The sequence below is a fragment of the Dasypus novemcinctus genome, chromosome 9 (genome assembly GCF_030445035.2).
Source record: "Dasypus novemcinctus isolate mDasNov1 chromosome 9, mDasNov1.1.hap2, whole genome shotgun sequence".
Lineage (NCBI taxonomy): Eukaryota > Metazoa > Chordata > Mammalia > Cingulata > Dasypodidae > Dasypus > Dasypus novemcinctus.
Genome location: NC_080681.1, coordinates 62,029,531 through 62,044,269, shown reverse-complemented (window position 1 = coordinate 62,044,269; position 14,739 = coordinate 62,029,531). Strand labels below are relative to the sequence as shown.

Sequence of the window (14,739 nt, the reverse complement as noted above, 5' to 3'; positions counted from 1 at the left end):
AGAGAAAGGCGACCTGGAGCCAGGCCATCCATCCCACACCCCTGGGGGCAGGGCATGGCAAAACTTTCTCCCACCTGCTCTGTCCTGGAGAACCTTGTATGCTCCAAGCCTACGTCGCCCATCAGTATTTACCACCTGGCCCCATAAGTCCCCTCAGAACCACCCACTAATTACTAGAATTCTCCCTCCCAAATCGGGTCTGGTTTCCTCCTTCCCTCACACCCATCCCCACCCCCAGCTGAGATCTCAAGTGCTGGAGCAGCTGAAAAGCAATTCTTCTCTCCAAAGGCTGTGAACTCTTGAAACATTGCAGACGTTTTGATGGAGACGTGTCAGGCTTTAGTCACTGACGGGAATGGACTTTGGACGTAAGGATTTTGGATGTGGCAGCACCTTTTGCAATTCCCCCCTGCAGTCCGAGACGAGGGTAGCTGCGGCAGGGTGGGGAGGGGCTGGGCAGGGCCATGCCTACTCATCACGCTGGTCCTGGAAGGGAGAGAAACAGACAGGAAGGAACCATGGGGCCTTGGAAGCACTAGAAAGGGAAAAGCCACAGCAGGGCTCACGAGAACCCCTTGCAGCCTGGCCAGCCCTGAGGTCGTCTCTGCCAATAATAAATCCCGGTGCACTGCAGCCCGCAAACCCTGGCCCTGACGTTCTTTCTCAGAGAGGGGAAAAAAAAGAGGTGAGGAAGTGGATAACTCTTAGAAGACCGGTATGGTTTCAAAGTAAAAAGCAGTTGTTTTTGATGTCTGCCCAGAGATAGAGCCAGGTCCCAGGGGGCTGAATTTGTGGTTCCAGTAAAAGAAGCGATGTTGACATGGAATTCTTGGATTGGCCTCATTTCATTAAAAACAAGCTTGCCAAACCAAATGGGAAATGGAGTTCAGCAGAGAACTATGCGCCGACTCCGCCGCCCCCACCCTCCTTGGCCTCCAACGCCAATCAGCACATGGACTCGGCTCTCTAACCAGAGTTCTAGCATCAGGGAGTTTTATTGGCAGGTCCCCGAGTTCACAGCACATGCAGTTTGCTCCTCAAGGGCTATTTCCCAGGAGGGTTAGCCTGTGTCCATGGCCTTGTCACTTCTCAAACTTCCTGTGCTTTAGTGGAAAAGAAAGGGCTAGCCGAGAGGTGACTGGAACCAGACCAGCTGCCCTAACAAGGTGTCTCAGAATCCGGAGATTTCTTCCAAGAGGTTTTAGACTTCCAGTTCCTGCATCCTGTGTCCTAGGCAGAGTGGGGCTTCAGTGGCTGCCATGTTCCATGGCCTGCTGCCATGCTTAAGAGGCAGGCCAAGTTCTTAGCCTCAGTCTTTGAAGATGGAAGTTGGATGCCATTCCTACTTTACCACTCACCAGCTCTGTGACCTTGGGCACTTGCTTAACCTCTCTGTGCTTTGGTTCCTTCAGCTATCAAATGGAGATAAAATGCCTTATTTTTTTGGTTATTTTAGGGATGATTATTTTATTTTAGTGGTTATTAATACTTTATTGTTTTTTCTTTTCTTTATTTTCTTTTCAATGTTACATTCAAAAAATATTTTATTGTTAATATCCAGTTAGTCAACATGTGTTCAGAGATAAGTTGCTTTTGATTATAAAGAGCTAAAGTAAGAATGAAAATCTCTAACTAGCTCAAGAAAAAGGTAGTGGTAGGAGAGGTGGGATGGGGGTTGATTGGTAAGAATGCAAAGTATCTCATGGAATATGGGGCTGGAGGTATAGTTAGAGCTTCATGTGAATTGGAAGCAGGTCCTGAAAACCTACAACTAGAACTCCTATTTTTCATCCTAGTGGGTCTTCTAGACCAGTGCTCTCCTACAGAATTTTATGTGAGGATGGAAATATTCTATATCTGCTTAGTGCAACTGAGGAACTGATTTTTAAATTTCTAATGTTATTTAAATAAATTAAATCTACACATTCACTCGAATTCATTTAAATAGATCAACTTTTAAAAAATCAAGTTGCTTAAATAAAACGAAATAACTGCCTGTGGCAACGGTTGTGTACATGCAGTTCTAGATCTTCGCTCTCCCTCTCTCCCTACTCCAGCTTCCTCTGCATCCTCTCTACTGCCTCACCTCTATTCCAGTGCCTACCACTGACTTTCAATGGCCTCTGGTTTTTGGTTCCAAATCTTAGGAGAGTAATTTGATTGGCCTCACTAATCTTTTCATGCCTTTATCTTTTCTCTATGTAAGAAACCCTTTTAGGTCAGGGGCTCACTTTTGGACTGTTGGGTCGTGGATCCCATATTCTCTCAACAACAGAGGGTACCTGGGGCAGGCATCCCTCCTGCACGTGCTTTTTGTTAATATCTCAGGAGCAGCAATCCACTGCTTAGTGTGGATGCCTTGGCCTGGCCCCGGGAACTGGAGGGCTAAAGACAGGAAGTGTGACCACGGCTTTCCCCAGCCTCTGCGGTGATTCAGGCCCTGTTTGTGAGGAAAGCCCAAAGGGCCCGTGGTAACTAGTGAATCTGAGAGGAAGCAGATAAAGCAAGAGCAGCTATCTGCCCAGTGTCCCCAGCTGATCCACATCGACGCCTGTGGGTGCTCTTATTATAGCTAGGTCGTGACAAACAACCCAACACTTGAAAAAACCGGGTTTGGAAAACAAGGTTTTTGTTTTCTGCCTGATGCCTGGAGGCACCGAGGCACAGCTCGGTATTGGTCGCAGAGAACAATAGTGGACCCGGGGAGCTCTGTGTCACGGTGAGCCACCGGCTTCGCCCTGCTGATTGAGCTTGACAAGCCTACTCCGTCAAGCAACTGACCAGCGCCGGCAAACAGCTGGTCTGTCTAGTTTTTGTTTTTTAGGCCTTTGCATTGGTTTGACTGATTCTTTGAATTAATGGAATCAATGAGTTGTTTAACTTACTTGTCAAACATGGAACATTTATTAAAGGAACAGCTACGTGCCCCAAACTGTGTTTAGTTTTGTGGGAGGGTTTAAAAATAGAAGCCTCATTGAATATGGGGGTCAACAGTTCCCACCTCCCATGGTTGTGGTGAGGAAGTGGAGACAATGACCAAGGTAAAAGAGAAGTGGCACTGGAATGAAAGAATGCCCTCTCTCCTGCCCCAAATCCACCCTTCACACAGAAGCCAGAGGGATTGGTTTTTTAGATATGCAAATCAGATGAGGTTACTCCTCTGCTAAAACCCTCCAGTGTTCTGCATTATACTTGGAATTTTTTGGAATAAAATTCACACACCTCTTCTGACTTTCCAGAAACCCCTACTCCAGACCCTGCCCACCTCTCTGACACATCTCCTGTGACGTTTCCCTTGTTTCCCTCCACAGTGGCTTTGACTGACGTCCATACCAGCTTGGTCTCAGCACAGGGCCTTTGCCCTGGCAAGTCCCTTCACCTAGAATATTCTTTCCTTAGAATTTTCACATAGCTGGCTTGTCCTTTTATTCAAACACTTCTTCAGAGAGGCCTTAATTGCTCATCCAATTTAAAGTATCACCCTGCCACCCCTAATAACATTCACCTTCGTTTATTTTTATTCTAGTATTTCCCATGTACTCCCTGATACTGTTTTTTGTTTGTTTGGTTGGTTATTTATTTACTCTCTATCATCCCCAATTAGAATTGCTTCTTCAACCAAAGTGGGGCTTTGTCTTATTTACCTTATATGTTTGCAACTCCTGGAGTTGCACCTTAACACAGGTAGATCTTCAGTCAGTGCTTGCTGAACGAATGATCGACTTAGTGAGAAAAGTGACGTGCAAAGTAGCAGTTTAGCAGAGATCCTGGGTTGTAGGTTGTGTTCAGTGGTATGGAAAAGATTTTTATTTTTTAGCAAACTAAAGAATTAACCCTCTAACTTTCTTGGGTTCAGGTTTTGGGTCTTTATGGGCTTCAGTTTCCTCAACTGTAAAATGGTTATTACATTACGACCTACCTACAGCAGAGTTCAGAAGTGTGCTTAGTTCTCTTTTTTTTGGAAAATGCTTTGAAGATGCTAATTCTGGACTGAATTCAAATCCATAGGTAGTCCTAGCCACTCTCTTGAATATCTAGTTACTACCAGAACTTTAGCCCTTGGATATTTTTCAGGCTCCTCCAACTGAGCATGTCTGAAACTGAGCCCAGTATCCTTACCAAACCAGCTTCCTTACTGGTCTCCTTGCTGCCATACTCTAGCCTCATTTTCTCTAGGTTCTTGGCTAAGCTACAAGAAATGAATTTCGAGAGCAAACTGGGTTAGTTAGGCCAGTAATTTATTAAGGAATGGTGAGAAAAGAAATGGGAGAAAATAACAGATCCTGGGTCCCAGGTAGAGAGGAAAGTCACTGAAAAGTGATAAAGAGGGCCGATTTACAGACTACAATTCCCCACTATAGATTATAAATGCTCAGGTTTTACTTGCATGTTGTTCGGGGGGAAGGGGCAAGAGACGGTGAAGAAGGCCACGATGGGGAGTGGGGGAGGCAAGAGATGGGCCAGTTCGGCCTTTGGGCTTGCTTTTTGAACCATTCCACCCCTTTGCTAATGGCAGGGGAGGAGTCCCAGCTGTTTGCTGTTTTGATTGATTACCGCCCACCAATCCCCTGGGAGGGCTCAATGATAAGGCTCCTGAAGAATATCCCCGGCTTCTCCTGGCTTCCAGAGGAAATTTCATTCCTAATGGGATTCTTGCTAGTTCTTCTGGCAGCCATCTTGGGGGTACTGATGTCCATGTGTTTAATGGCATCGGTTTTTCTGCCACGTTCCAGATATATTTATTGATTCCCTAACTAGTCTGTTTCAATACTTTCCAATCTCCAGTCCATTTTCCAAACCACAATACACCATTGATTAAAATCAAATCACATCATCTTTTCTTCTTTCCTTCAGTGGTTCCCATTGTTCCTGGATGAAAGTCAAAACTTAACATGGTGGGAGCAAATGTAGGTCAGTGGTTGAGTGCCTGTTTCCCATGTATGAGGTCTTGGGTTCATTCCCCAGTATCTCCTAAAAAAACAAACAAAAAACTTAACATGGCTTACAAGGCCCTAATGGTACTTGCTTCACCAGCCTCACTTCTTGCAATTTCCCCTCCCCCACTCCACTCTCAACTTTTTTCTCCTCCCCAAATTCTGCATGCCTTTCTCATCTTGAGTGCTTGTGCCCTTGCTATTCTCTGCCCAGAACATTCCTGCCCTCCTTTTTGCCTGGTTACCTAAGAGTTCCTTCAATCTTATCTGTGTGTCAGAACTTGAGGTCCCCAGGTCTGGGATAAGACTCCCTCCTTGGCACAGCATAAATAACTACTGCCACTAGAACTCCTTATGTTGAGTGAACTTAAGAGCTGTATTGGTTAGAATATAGAACGGCTGCCTGGAGCTTAAACAAGATAGAAGTGTATTCCTTCCTTGTATAGTAGACTGGAGGTTGGGGAGTGGGGGGACGCATTGTTCCTTCTATCTCGTTGCTTCACCATCTCAGGGTGTGGTCCTTGTTGGCATGGTCCCTGAGAGCTTACCACCACATTGACATTCCAGCAACTAGCCAGGGTAGAGGGAGAAGGGGAACTGGAAAGGGCAAGCCCTCTTGACCCCCTTTAAGGACATTGCCTGGAAATAAGGCACAGAACAGGTAATGGGGACAACTTACTAATATTTATGGAGCACTGTGCTAAGCCCTCCATATGCCTTCTCATTTGAAAATTTCAGTTGCCCCTTGGAACAGCTACTGCTACTGTCCCTCCTCCTTTTTTAAAGCAAATGATATTTTATCAACAAGCTAACTTTGCATATCTGAGAAATGATATGAAAGGCCAGCCAGTCCAGCACACCAGGAGGGTGAAGGCATTCCTTTCTCAGAAAGGTGTTCAGGGGATATGCACATGACTTTTCTGTTTAACAAACACAGTATGGAATTCCAGCACATTTTGTTCTTGCACAGCTATTACTTTAAATGAGTTCTATGATTATCAAAGTTATATATATGGATAAAGAGACAAAAAGCTCTGTGGGTTTTGATATAAAATATAGCAATTCTCCCATACACCACCCCCTTCACTACTTCTTCCTGCAACCCACACAAGGCAATTTCCCATGGCCCAGAGGTAACCACTTTCAAGTCTTTGAAGAATCTTTTTTTGGTTGTTCACCTCCATATCTCTAAATAATGTGCTTGTATTGCTACTTCTTGATTTCTCAGTTTTACAACCTATCCCTCTGCTTTCCAACCTACTACCATGTGCAACACACACTTTCTCCCTGTCCCCCATCTTCTCACTGTAGCTAGATCTTAATATGAGTTAGATCGTATTTTTGCAACTGAGTAAGCTAAGACAGTAGATTTTTACCTTCCTTGGGGTGGAGGAGGGTCTGGAATTATTTCCTTATTCTAAAAATTTGGCTATTTTTCTGTGTACTGACTTTCAATTAACTTCAAACCTGTCCCCAGTTGCATAAATCCTTTCTAAATATTTTGAAATACATTTGGTATTCCATCAGTTTCATCTTTGCAAGGCAGATTCTCTTGGGGCTTTCTGACGGCTCCAGTCTGGACAAGGTGGCCCCCGTGCCTGGTGAACTGCTGTCACCCAGGGATTCCTGCACCCTCATCCCAGGGCTTCCCTCTTAGGTTCGCACTCCTTATTTCTGGGTCCCATTGCTTTCCTATTTCTTAGATCATTCTTTCATTTTGTAGCATTGCAAAGGGAACATGGGCTGTTTTTTTGTTTGTTTTTCCCATGTGTGCATGTTTAGCCCAACATCTTTAACAGAAATTCTAACCCTTATGTCAGAGATTAAGGAACCAAAGGTCAGGAAAATCAAGCAACTTGGAAGGCATAGAGTTGATCTGGGAGGGTGTTTCCCTGCCAGAGCATCTGTCACACTGTTTTCTTGTCTGTTTTTCCTATGGAGCTGTAACCTCTTTTACTGCAAAGACCCACTCTCTCTTGTTCCCTTTTGTGCCTCCAGGGGTAAGTCCACCATTGGCACTCAGCTAAAGTTTCTTCACTGAGTGTGTTAGGTCAGATTTTGAAGGACATCAATTATTATATCTGAGCAATATGCATTTTGTCACTAACTTCCCTAACCCAAATTACTTGTACTTAGTGTACTTATTTCCCAAGGCTTCCTCTCCACCACCCTGCTGCTTTGTGCTTGTGGTCATTTTAAGAGATAGAGAGAGGTCCATCTGCACCTGAAGGAGCTCCAACAAATTCCACAGGAAGGTCTCCTCATGCTTCATTCATGAATCACAGCACACTCTTCCAACGTTTATTTTTGTGAGATACACAATGGCATAATTACAAAACATTTTTTTTCCCCAAAAGAACAATTTACTCCAGCAAAGGCAGTCCTTTATAATGGCTTTTTTTTTCCTTCCTGTTTTTAGGATACCTCATGGAAACTTGACAGAACAAAGGATTTATTTTTATTAGGTTAAATCTGTGTATCGAGTACTGTTTGCTGGCTGCCATTAAGTCCGAACATCACAACTTGAAAAAAACACACTTTGACTAATAAAAACAACCCGAAACAGGTCGTTTCAGCCTAATTCTGTATTATGTTAAAATGTAATGTAAGAAACACCGCCCCAATGCCCTCCCCAGAACCCAAACCCACCACAGCTAAAAATAGCCCTCAATCTTTCCCTGAAGCTCAAAAACAGGAACAGTATAACTTGTTTGCTCCATTATGTGTTCTGCACAAGGATCCAGCCCCTTTCACATTCTGGCTCTTACACACTTGAGCAAATTCTAATTGGCCAATTACAAATCCAACAGATCTACCCGTAGGAAGTGAGAGCTGCACAAACACGGCTGCCAGGGGCCCTGAACAATGCACTGCTCACACAGGACTCACAGGAGACAATAAATACTGTAACCACTACTTAGGAGAGGTCTGCTCCCAATAAATGTGCTGCTCTATGTGTATTAACTTTTTAATCCTTACCACCTTTGAGGGTAAATCCTGCTAGGATCCCCATTTGATAGATCACGCAACAGAAGGTTCAGGAGATAGAGAGACTTCCCCATAACTACTCAAGAAGGCGTAGGAATGGTATCCACACCAAGCTGGGCTTACTTTAACAGTGAGCATCACACCAAGCTACCTCACCTGTCCTCCCTTACTGCCATGGCCAGCTGAGCCAAAGCTCCACTTGGAAGTAGAGAGGGATGAAGGGATGTCTTCCCTATCCAGCCTACTTCTAAGTACTGTTGGCCCATGAGGAAAAAGCAGAAACTATAGATTCTCAGAGTTGGGAGTGATTGTTAAGCTCACCCATCCTTGAGTATCTTCCCTTCTATGGAAGCTCTGATAAGCTTCTATCCAACCTCATGAGAAACCTATAGGCATTGGAGTTAGCCAGGCCTGGGCTCATGCCTTAGCTTTTCCATTCACTAATTGTGTAATCTTGGACAATGCTGAAACCAATAATAACAAATAGGTAATGACTGTACTCCATGTGCCTGGCACTGGGCTAAACAATTCTAGATACATTATCTCCTGCAATCCTCACAACCCTACAAAACATGCTATTGTCATCATTTTGCAGATGAGGACCATGGGGCTTGGGGAGGTGAAGTAAGGGTGCCAGGTTAGTGTGATGATCAAGAGCATGGGCTCTAGAGTTAAACTCCCCTAGATTAGCTCCCACTTCCCTCTGTATGACCTTGGATCAGTTACTTACCCTCTCTGAGCTTGTTTCTCCATCCATAAATAGGGATAATGATACTTACCTTGCAGAGTTGCTGTGAGGATGGAATGAGATAACCTTTTGTAGTAGGCACTCAATAATAGTTTCTTAAACCTTTCCCTCTTTCTAAAGACCCTGGTCCATTCCTAGCTCTAATCATTTGAAAGTCCTTTTTATATTCCATTTGAAAACCTTTCTTGTGAGAAATGTTCATGCCTCCTCTCAAAGTCAATGCAACTGCAGGGTCAGATTCTGAACTTTGGAATTTGGAACTCATAATTTATAACTCATAATTCATTTATTCAACAAATATGTTTTTGAGTGCCAGATAATCTTCTAGGTCAGTGAACAGGAAAAAAGGGCAACTTACGTCCTAGTGGGGGTGGTGATGCAGGGAATGGGAACAAACACTAAGTAAGTAAATAAACATGTATGAAAATATTGTCGTATATTTTTTTCTTCATCAACTAGGAAGAAAATACAAGACAGTGGGAGAGCAAATGACTTGTGTGTGGGTGGTGGGAGCTGCTGATTCTTTAGGTTGGATGATGAGGAAAGGTTTCACTAAGGATGTGACACTCGAGCTGAGACTTGAGAAGGACACATCCATGCACAGATCCAGAAGAGCCTTCCTGGCAGAGAACAGAGCTAGAGCTAAGGCCTGAGACAGGAAGAACCTCTGCAATTCCAGAGCACAGAGACGGCCACTGTGAGTGGAGGAGAGCAAGCAAAGGCAGAGCAGGCAGGAAACATCGTGGAGGACTTTGTGGATGGGGACAAGAAATATGGACTGCTTTCTAAGTCTGGTGGAAAGACGTGGAAGGTTTTAATCAGGGAAGTGACATATGCTTTACTTTTTAAAAAGATCATCCCGCCAAGAGTGTGTACCATGGATTTTAGAGGCAAGGGCAAGAGAAGAGGCAGAGTCCAATCAGCAGTCTTTTTGCAAGAGTCCAGGGAAAAGATATTGGGAACTTGACTGAGGATAGTAATAGTGGAGGGGACAAGCAAATGGATGGATTCTGGAAATTTAGGGGAGAACAAAGTGAAGAGTACTTACTGATGAGAATGAAGGAAGGGAGAAAATCAAAACTCCTAGATTTCTGGCTTGAGCGGAGAGGAGGTTGGTGTCATTTACCGAGACAGTTAAATTTGAGACGTCTATTTGTTATCTATGTGGAGGTGTCAAGGAGACAGTTGGATAGAGGAGTCTGGAATTCTGCTGAGAGGTCAGTACAGAAGATAGAGAGTTGGGGAGGCACAGACTTAAATTGGTATTTAGAGCTGTGGGACTGAATTAGATCATCAAAGGAGAAAATGAATAGAGAAGAGAAAGGGCCTTAAAGTGCCAATATTTAAAGTTGAAGAGAAGAAAGAACTGCCAAAGGAAATGAAGAAGGAGCTGCTGAAGAGGTAGTGGTAAAACCAGGGAAGTTTGGTGTCACAGAAACTAAAAGAAAAGTGTCTTTCAAGAAAGAGGGCCTGGTAAACTGTGCAGAATGCTGCTGCAAACTTCTTGTAAGAGTAGCAAAGAGACATTCGTTTTGGCACCTGGAGGTCACCAGCCACTTTGCCCAGAACTGTCTAAATAGAGAGGCAGAGACAGAAGTTCAGTAGGAATGGGTGGAGAAGAAAACATGAGCTGAGGAAGGGTAGTCAGCAACTGTCTCAGTTTGCCAGGCTCTTATGAAGACACCACACGATGGGTTGGCTTACACAAAAATAATTTATTGGCTCGTGGTTTCAGAGGCTAGATGTCCGAAACCAAGGCATTGGCAAGGCAATACTTTCTCCCACAGTCTGTAGTACTGTGGTGCTGGCTTACTGCAATCCCTGGGGTTCTTTGGCTTGCATCTCTCTTTAATCACACAGCTCTCTCTCTCTCCTTTGTCTGCCCTTCTGGTTTCCATCAACTTCTGGCTTCTGGCTCCTCCCAGTGCCCTTCTCTTTATCATATGGATTAAGACCCACCTGAATTCAGTTGGCCATGGCTTAGCTGATAACACCTTTTGGAGGTCTTATTTACAAATGGATTCACACCCACAGGAGTGATTAAGATTAAGAATATGCCTTTTGAGGGGGTACATAATTCAGTCTACCACAGCTATAGATAACCATTTCCAAGATGCTTTGCAGTTAAGAAGAATAGAGCTTTGGACCAACAGATGGAAGAGAATGTGGGACTAAGGAAAGTTTGTTTGTTTGTTTCTTTGATTTTATGACCTTTGATTCTTGAACCTCTGTGAAGGATGAGAGAAGACAAGAGGAGTGATGCAGTAGAAAGGAAGAAATTGATGCAGGAAAGACAAGAGATACTAGAGAAACGCTGTCCAGGAGAAGGCAAGTGGGGATGGGACCAGGGCACCAGAGCACTGTCCTGATATGGGACAAGAATATGTCCTTCAGAGCAATGGGAGAAAAGGCACAGGATGTGGGTACAGCCTAGATTAAGGTGGATGTTTTTTCAGTGAGCAGATGAGGCAGCATCTATGTGATTGATTCTCTTTTTCTCACTAAGCTGTGGGTCAAAGCAATCAGCTGAGAGGAATGGGGAAGGGGGATGTAGGAATTTTAAGGAGAGAGGAGGTATGAACAGTAGTTTTGGAGAGAGTAGGAAGAGAAGATCATGGGGGAGTGTTTGTCAGTCATTGGTGAGCACCAAATTGAGATTTGTGTCCATGAATCTGATCATCATAATCAGTGGGTTCTCCAACATGCAGCTGCTTGGGTGCCAACATGATGATTTTTGGCAAGTTGGAGCTTGGCAGGTGCAGTAGTTGGAGGGAGAGAATGATGATGTTGTTTGCAGGGAAGTGATTTTAAGGAAGGAGCTGAGGAAAGGTGAGAGTGTTGTGATTAATTTAAAAGTGTTAGGGTCCATCAAAAGGAATGATGTTCTGGATATATATAACAACATAGATTAACCTTGAAGACATCAGGTTGGGTGAAATAAGATAGTCAAAAAAGGACAAATATTGTATGATCTCACTGACATGAAATAATTAGCATAAGCAAATTCATAAAGTCAGAACCTAGGATAGAGGTTACCAGGGACTAGGGTAGAGGTAGGGGATGGGGAGTAAATGCTTAATTGGAAGAGAGTTTCTCTATGGGGTGATGGAAAAGTTTTGGTAATGCCTAGTGGTGATGGTAACACAACATTATGAATGTAATTAACAGCACTGAATTCAAAATTTGAATGTGGTTAAAAGGAGAAATTTTGGTTGTATATACATTATTAGATGCAGCAGTTTGATATTATTGATGAATTACAAAAAGAAGTATTGGATTATGTTTGTAAACTGGTCTTCTCCTCTGGGCATATGATATTATATTGGATTATATTAGACTGATTAAGTAATCAAGTAAACCTCTTGTGTCAGTACGGCATTGAGTCCCCGCCCCTTGGTGGGTGGGGACTCACAAATAAAAGGCATGGCAAAAGATATGGGGGGTTTTTGATGTTGGAGTTTTGATGTTGGAGTTTGATGCTGAAGCCTTAAGCTGGAGGCCTGGGAAGAGAGGAACCCTGAACCCAGAGAGAAGCAAGACCCTGGAAAAGAGGAACCCAGGGAGCCTGAACCCTCACAGATGTTGGCAGCCATCTTGCTCCAACATGTGAAAATAGACTTTGGTGAGGGAAGTAACTTATACTTTATGGCCTGGTATCTATAAGCTCCATCCCAAATAAATACCCTTTATAAAAACCAATTTCTGGTATTTTGCATCAGCACCCTTTGGCTGACTAATATATTAGAATAAAAATATTTTTTAGACCATAGGACTGTACAACAAGCCCTAATGTAAACTATGGACTATAGCTAATAGTACAATAATGATAATATTGTTTCATCAATTGTAACAAATGCACCACACTAATGCAAAGTGTTAATAACAGGTAAAACTGTATGTGTGTGGGGAGGGGTATGTGGGAACTTTGTATTTTATGCATGATATTTCTATAAACCTACAACTTTTCTAATAAAAATTAATTTTTAAAAAAGTGGTAGGGTGAAAAATAGTCTCTATGAGATTAAAAACTTATTGGGGGAAGCAGACTTCGCCCAGCGGATAGGGCATCTGTCTACCACATGGGAGGTCCACAGTTCAAACCCCAGGCCTCCTTGACCCATGTGGAGCTGGCCCATGTGCAGTGCTGATGCGCGCAAGGAGTGCCCTGCCACACAGGGGTGTCCCCATGTAGGGGAGCCCCACGCGCAAGGAATGCGCCCCATAAGGAGAGCTGCCCAGAGCGAAAGAAAGTGCAGCCTGCCCAGGAATGGTGCCGCACACACAGAGAGCTGACACACAAGATGACACAACAAAAAGAAACACAGATTCCCGTGCCACTGACAACAACAGAAGTGGACAAAGAAGAACATGCAGCAAATGGACACAGAGAGCAGACAATTGCGGTGGGGTGGGGGGGGGGGGAGAAATAAATAAAAAAAATAAATCTTTAAAAAAAAAAACTTATTGGAGTAAGTGGATTTGGCCCAACAGATAAAGCGTCCGTCTACCACATGGGAGGTCCAGGGTTCAACCCCAGGGCCTCCTTACCCATGTGGTAAAGCTAGCCCACACCAGTGCTGATGAGTGCAAGGAGTGCTGTGCCACACAGGGGTGTCCCTGTGTAGGGGAGCCCCAAGCACAAAGAGTACACCCCATAAGGAGAGCTGCCCAGTGCAAAAAAAGTGCAGCCTGCCCAGGAGTGGTGCTGCACACGTGGGGAGCTGACATGGCAAGATGACACAACAAAAAGAGACACAGATTCCCAGTGCCACTGAAAAGAATACAAGCAGACACAGAAGAACACATGGCAAATAGACACAGAGGGCAGACAACTGGGGTGGGGAGGAGGGGGAAGGAGAGAAATAAATTAAAAAAAAAAAATCTTATTGGACTGGGAGGACCGTGAGAGTAAGCTGGAAGCATAGAGACTCAGACACTTGAGTTTGAAATTTCAGAGGTGATTCAGTTAGTGTGGTTTATACCATGGGAGGGACCAAGTGTCCCAGTTTTTCCAATGCTATAAGTATCACACAACAGGTTAGTGTAAATAATGGGAATTTTTCAGTGCAAATAATGGGAATTTTTCTCATGGTTTCAGAGGTTGGAAGGCTCACTGCCCCCCAGGGTTGGTAGTTTCTGGCTGACTGGCAATCCTGGGGGTTCCTTGGCTGTCCTAACACGTGGTGATATCCTATCCGTTGACTTCCAGCTTCCTTCTCCTCCTTGTGGCTTTCTCTTTTGGAAAGCCTACAGCAATAGGATTAAGGCCCATTGTGACCCAGTTGGCTATACCTTAACTAAAAGTGACATCCTCAAAAGATCCTATTTACAGTGGGTTCACATGCACAGGAATGTGATTAAAATTAAGAAACTGCGTTTTTCTTGGGTACATAATTGAAACTACCACACCAAGGAAAAGGATAGCAGAGGCCAAATGGAGGAAAAAGTCATTCATGTGAGTCAGTTGAAGAACCAAGAAGACAAGATATTGGATGGCTACGTCACATGAATTTTGAAGTAACCAAGCATGGTGGCAATTGAAGGAGATGAAAAGATGCTAAAGTTATCAGTGAAAGGGGTAAGACTGGAAAGGCAGAGAGAGCAGCAACAAAGATGGAAAGGGTATAAGTCGCATGACATAAACTTCAGAGGAGTGGAGTTGAAGGAGAAGGGAGTAAAATGGTTTGGAAGTAGCAGTAGTAAACAAGGCAGACACCTATCCCATCTCTTGGTCATGTGGCATGGGAAGAATATGAGGAAAAAAAAGGCAGCCTGCTTTCAAGTACCTGCAATGGAAGCAAAATTTAGGGCAAATACAGTTACCAGTCAGAGCAAAAGGTGAGGGAAACATTCTCAGAAAGGATTCAAGAAATAGGGGATGCTGCTGACTGCACAAGGCAGGGTGTGAAATTGAGTCAGATTGATAGATGTGCAGAGCAGTATGGGGCTAAGGGTTGAATGGATGGCTTGAGAAAGTGGCTTGACCTTCTGGGGGTGACTGAAGTAAATAGGGAAGTAGAAAATGATGGGATTAATTTTGAAAATTTTGTAAGAATCTGGTTTTGTAGG

At 43.9% G+C, this 14,739-nt stretch overlaps 1 long non-coding RNA gene across 1 annotated transcript in view; it reads right to left on the bottom strand.

The window, feature by feature from the left end:
- Positions 1-4,221: 4,221 nt before the first annotated feature.
- The window catches only part of LOC131279745 (uncharacterized), a 35,802-nt gene continuing 25,284 nt past the window's right edge, over positions 4,222-14,739 (bottom strand). Inside the window, exon 2 of the long non-coding RNA XR_011649650.1 lies at positions 4,222-4,971. This is a non-coding gene — a long non-coding RNA (uncharacterized lncRNA). The remainder of the gene's footprint in view (positions 4,972-14,739) is intronic.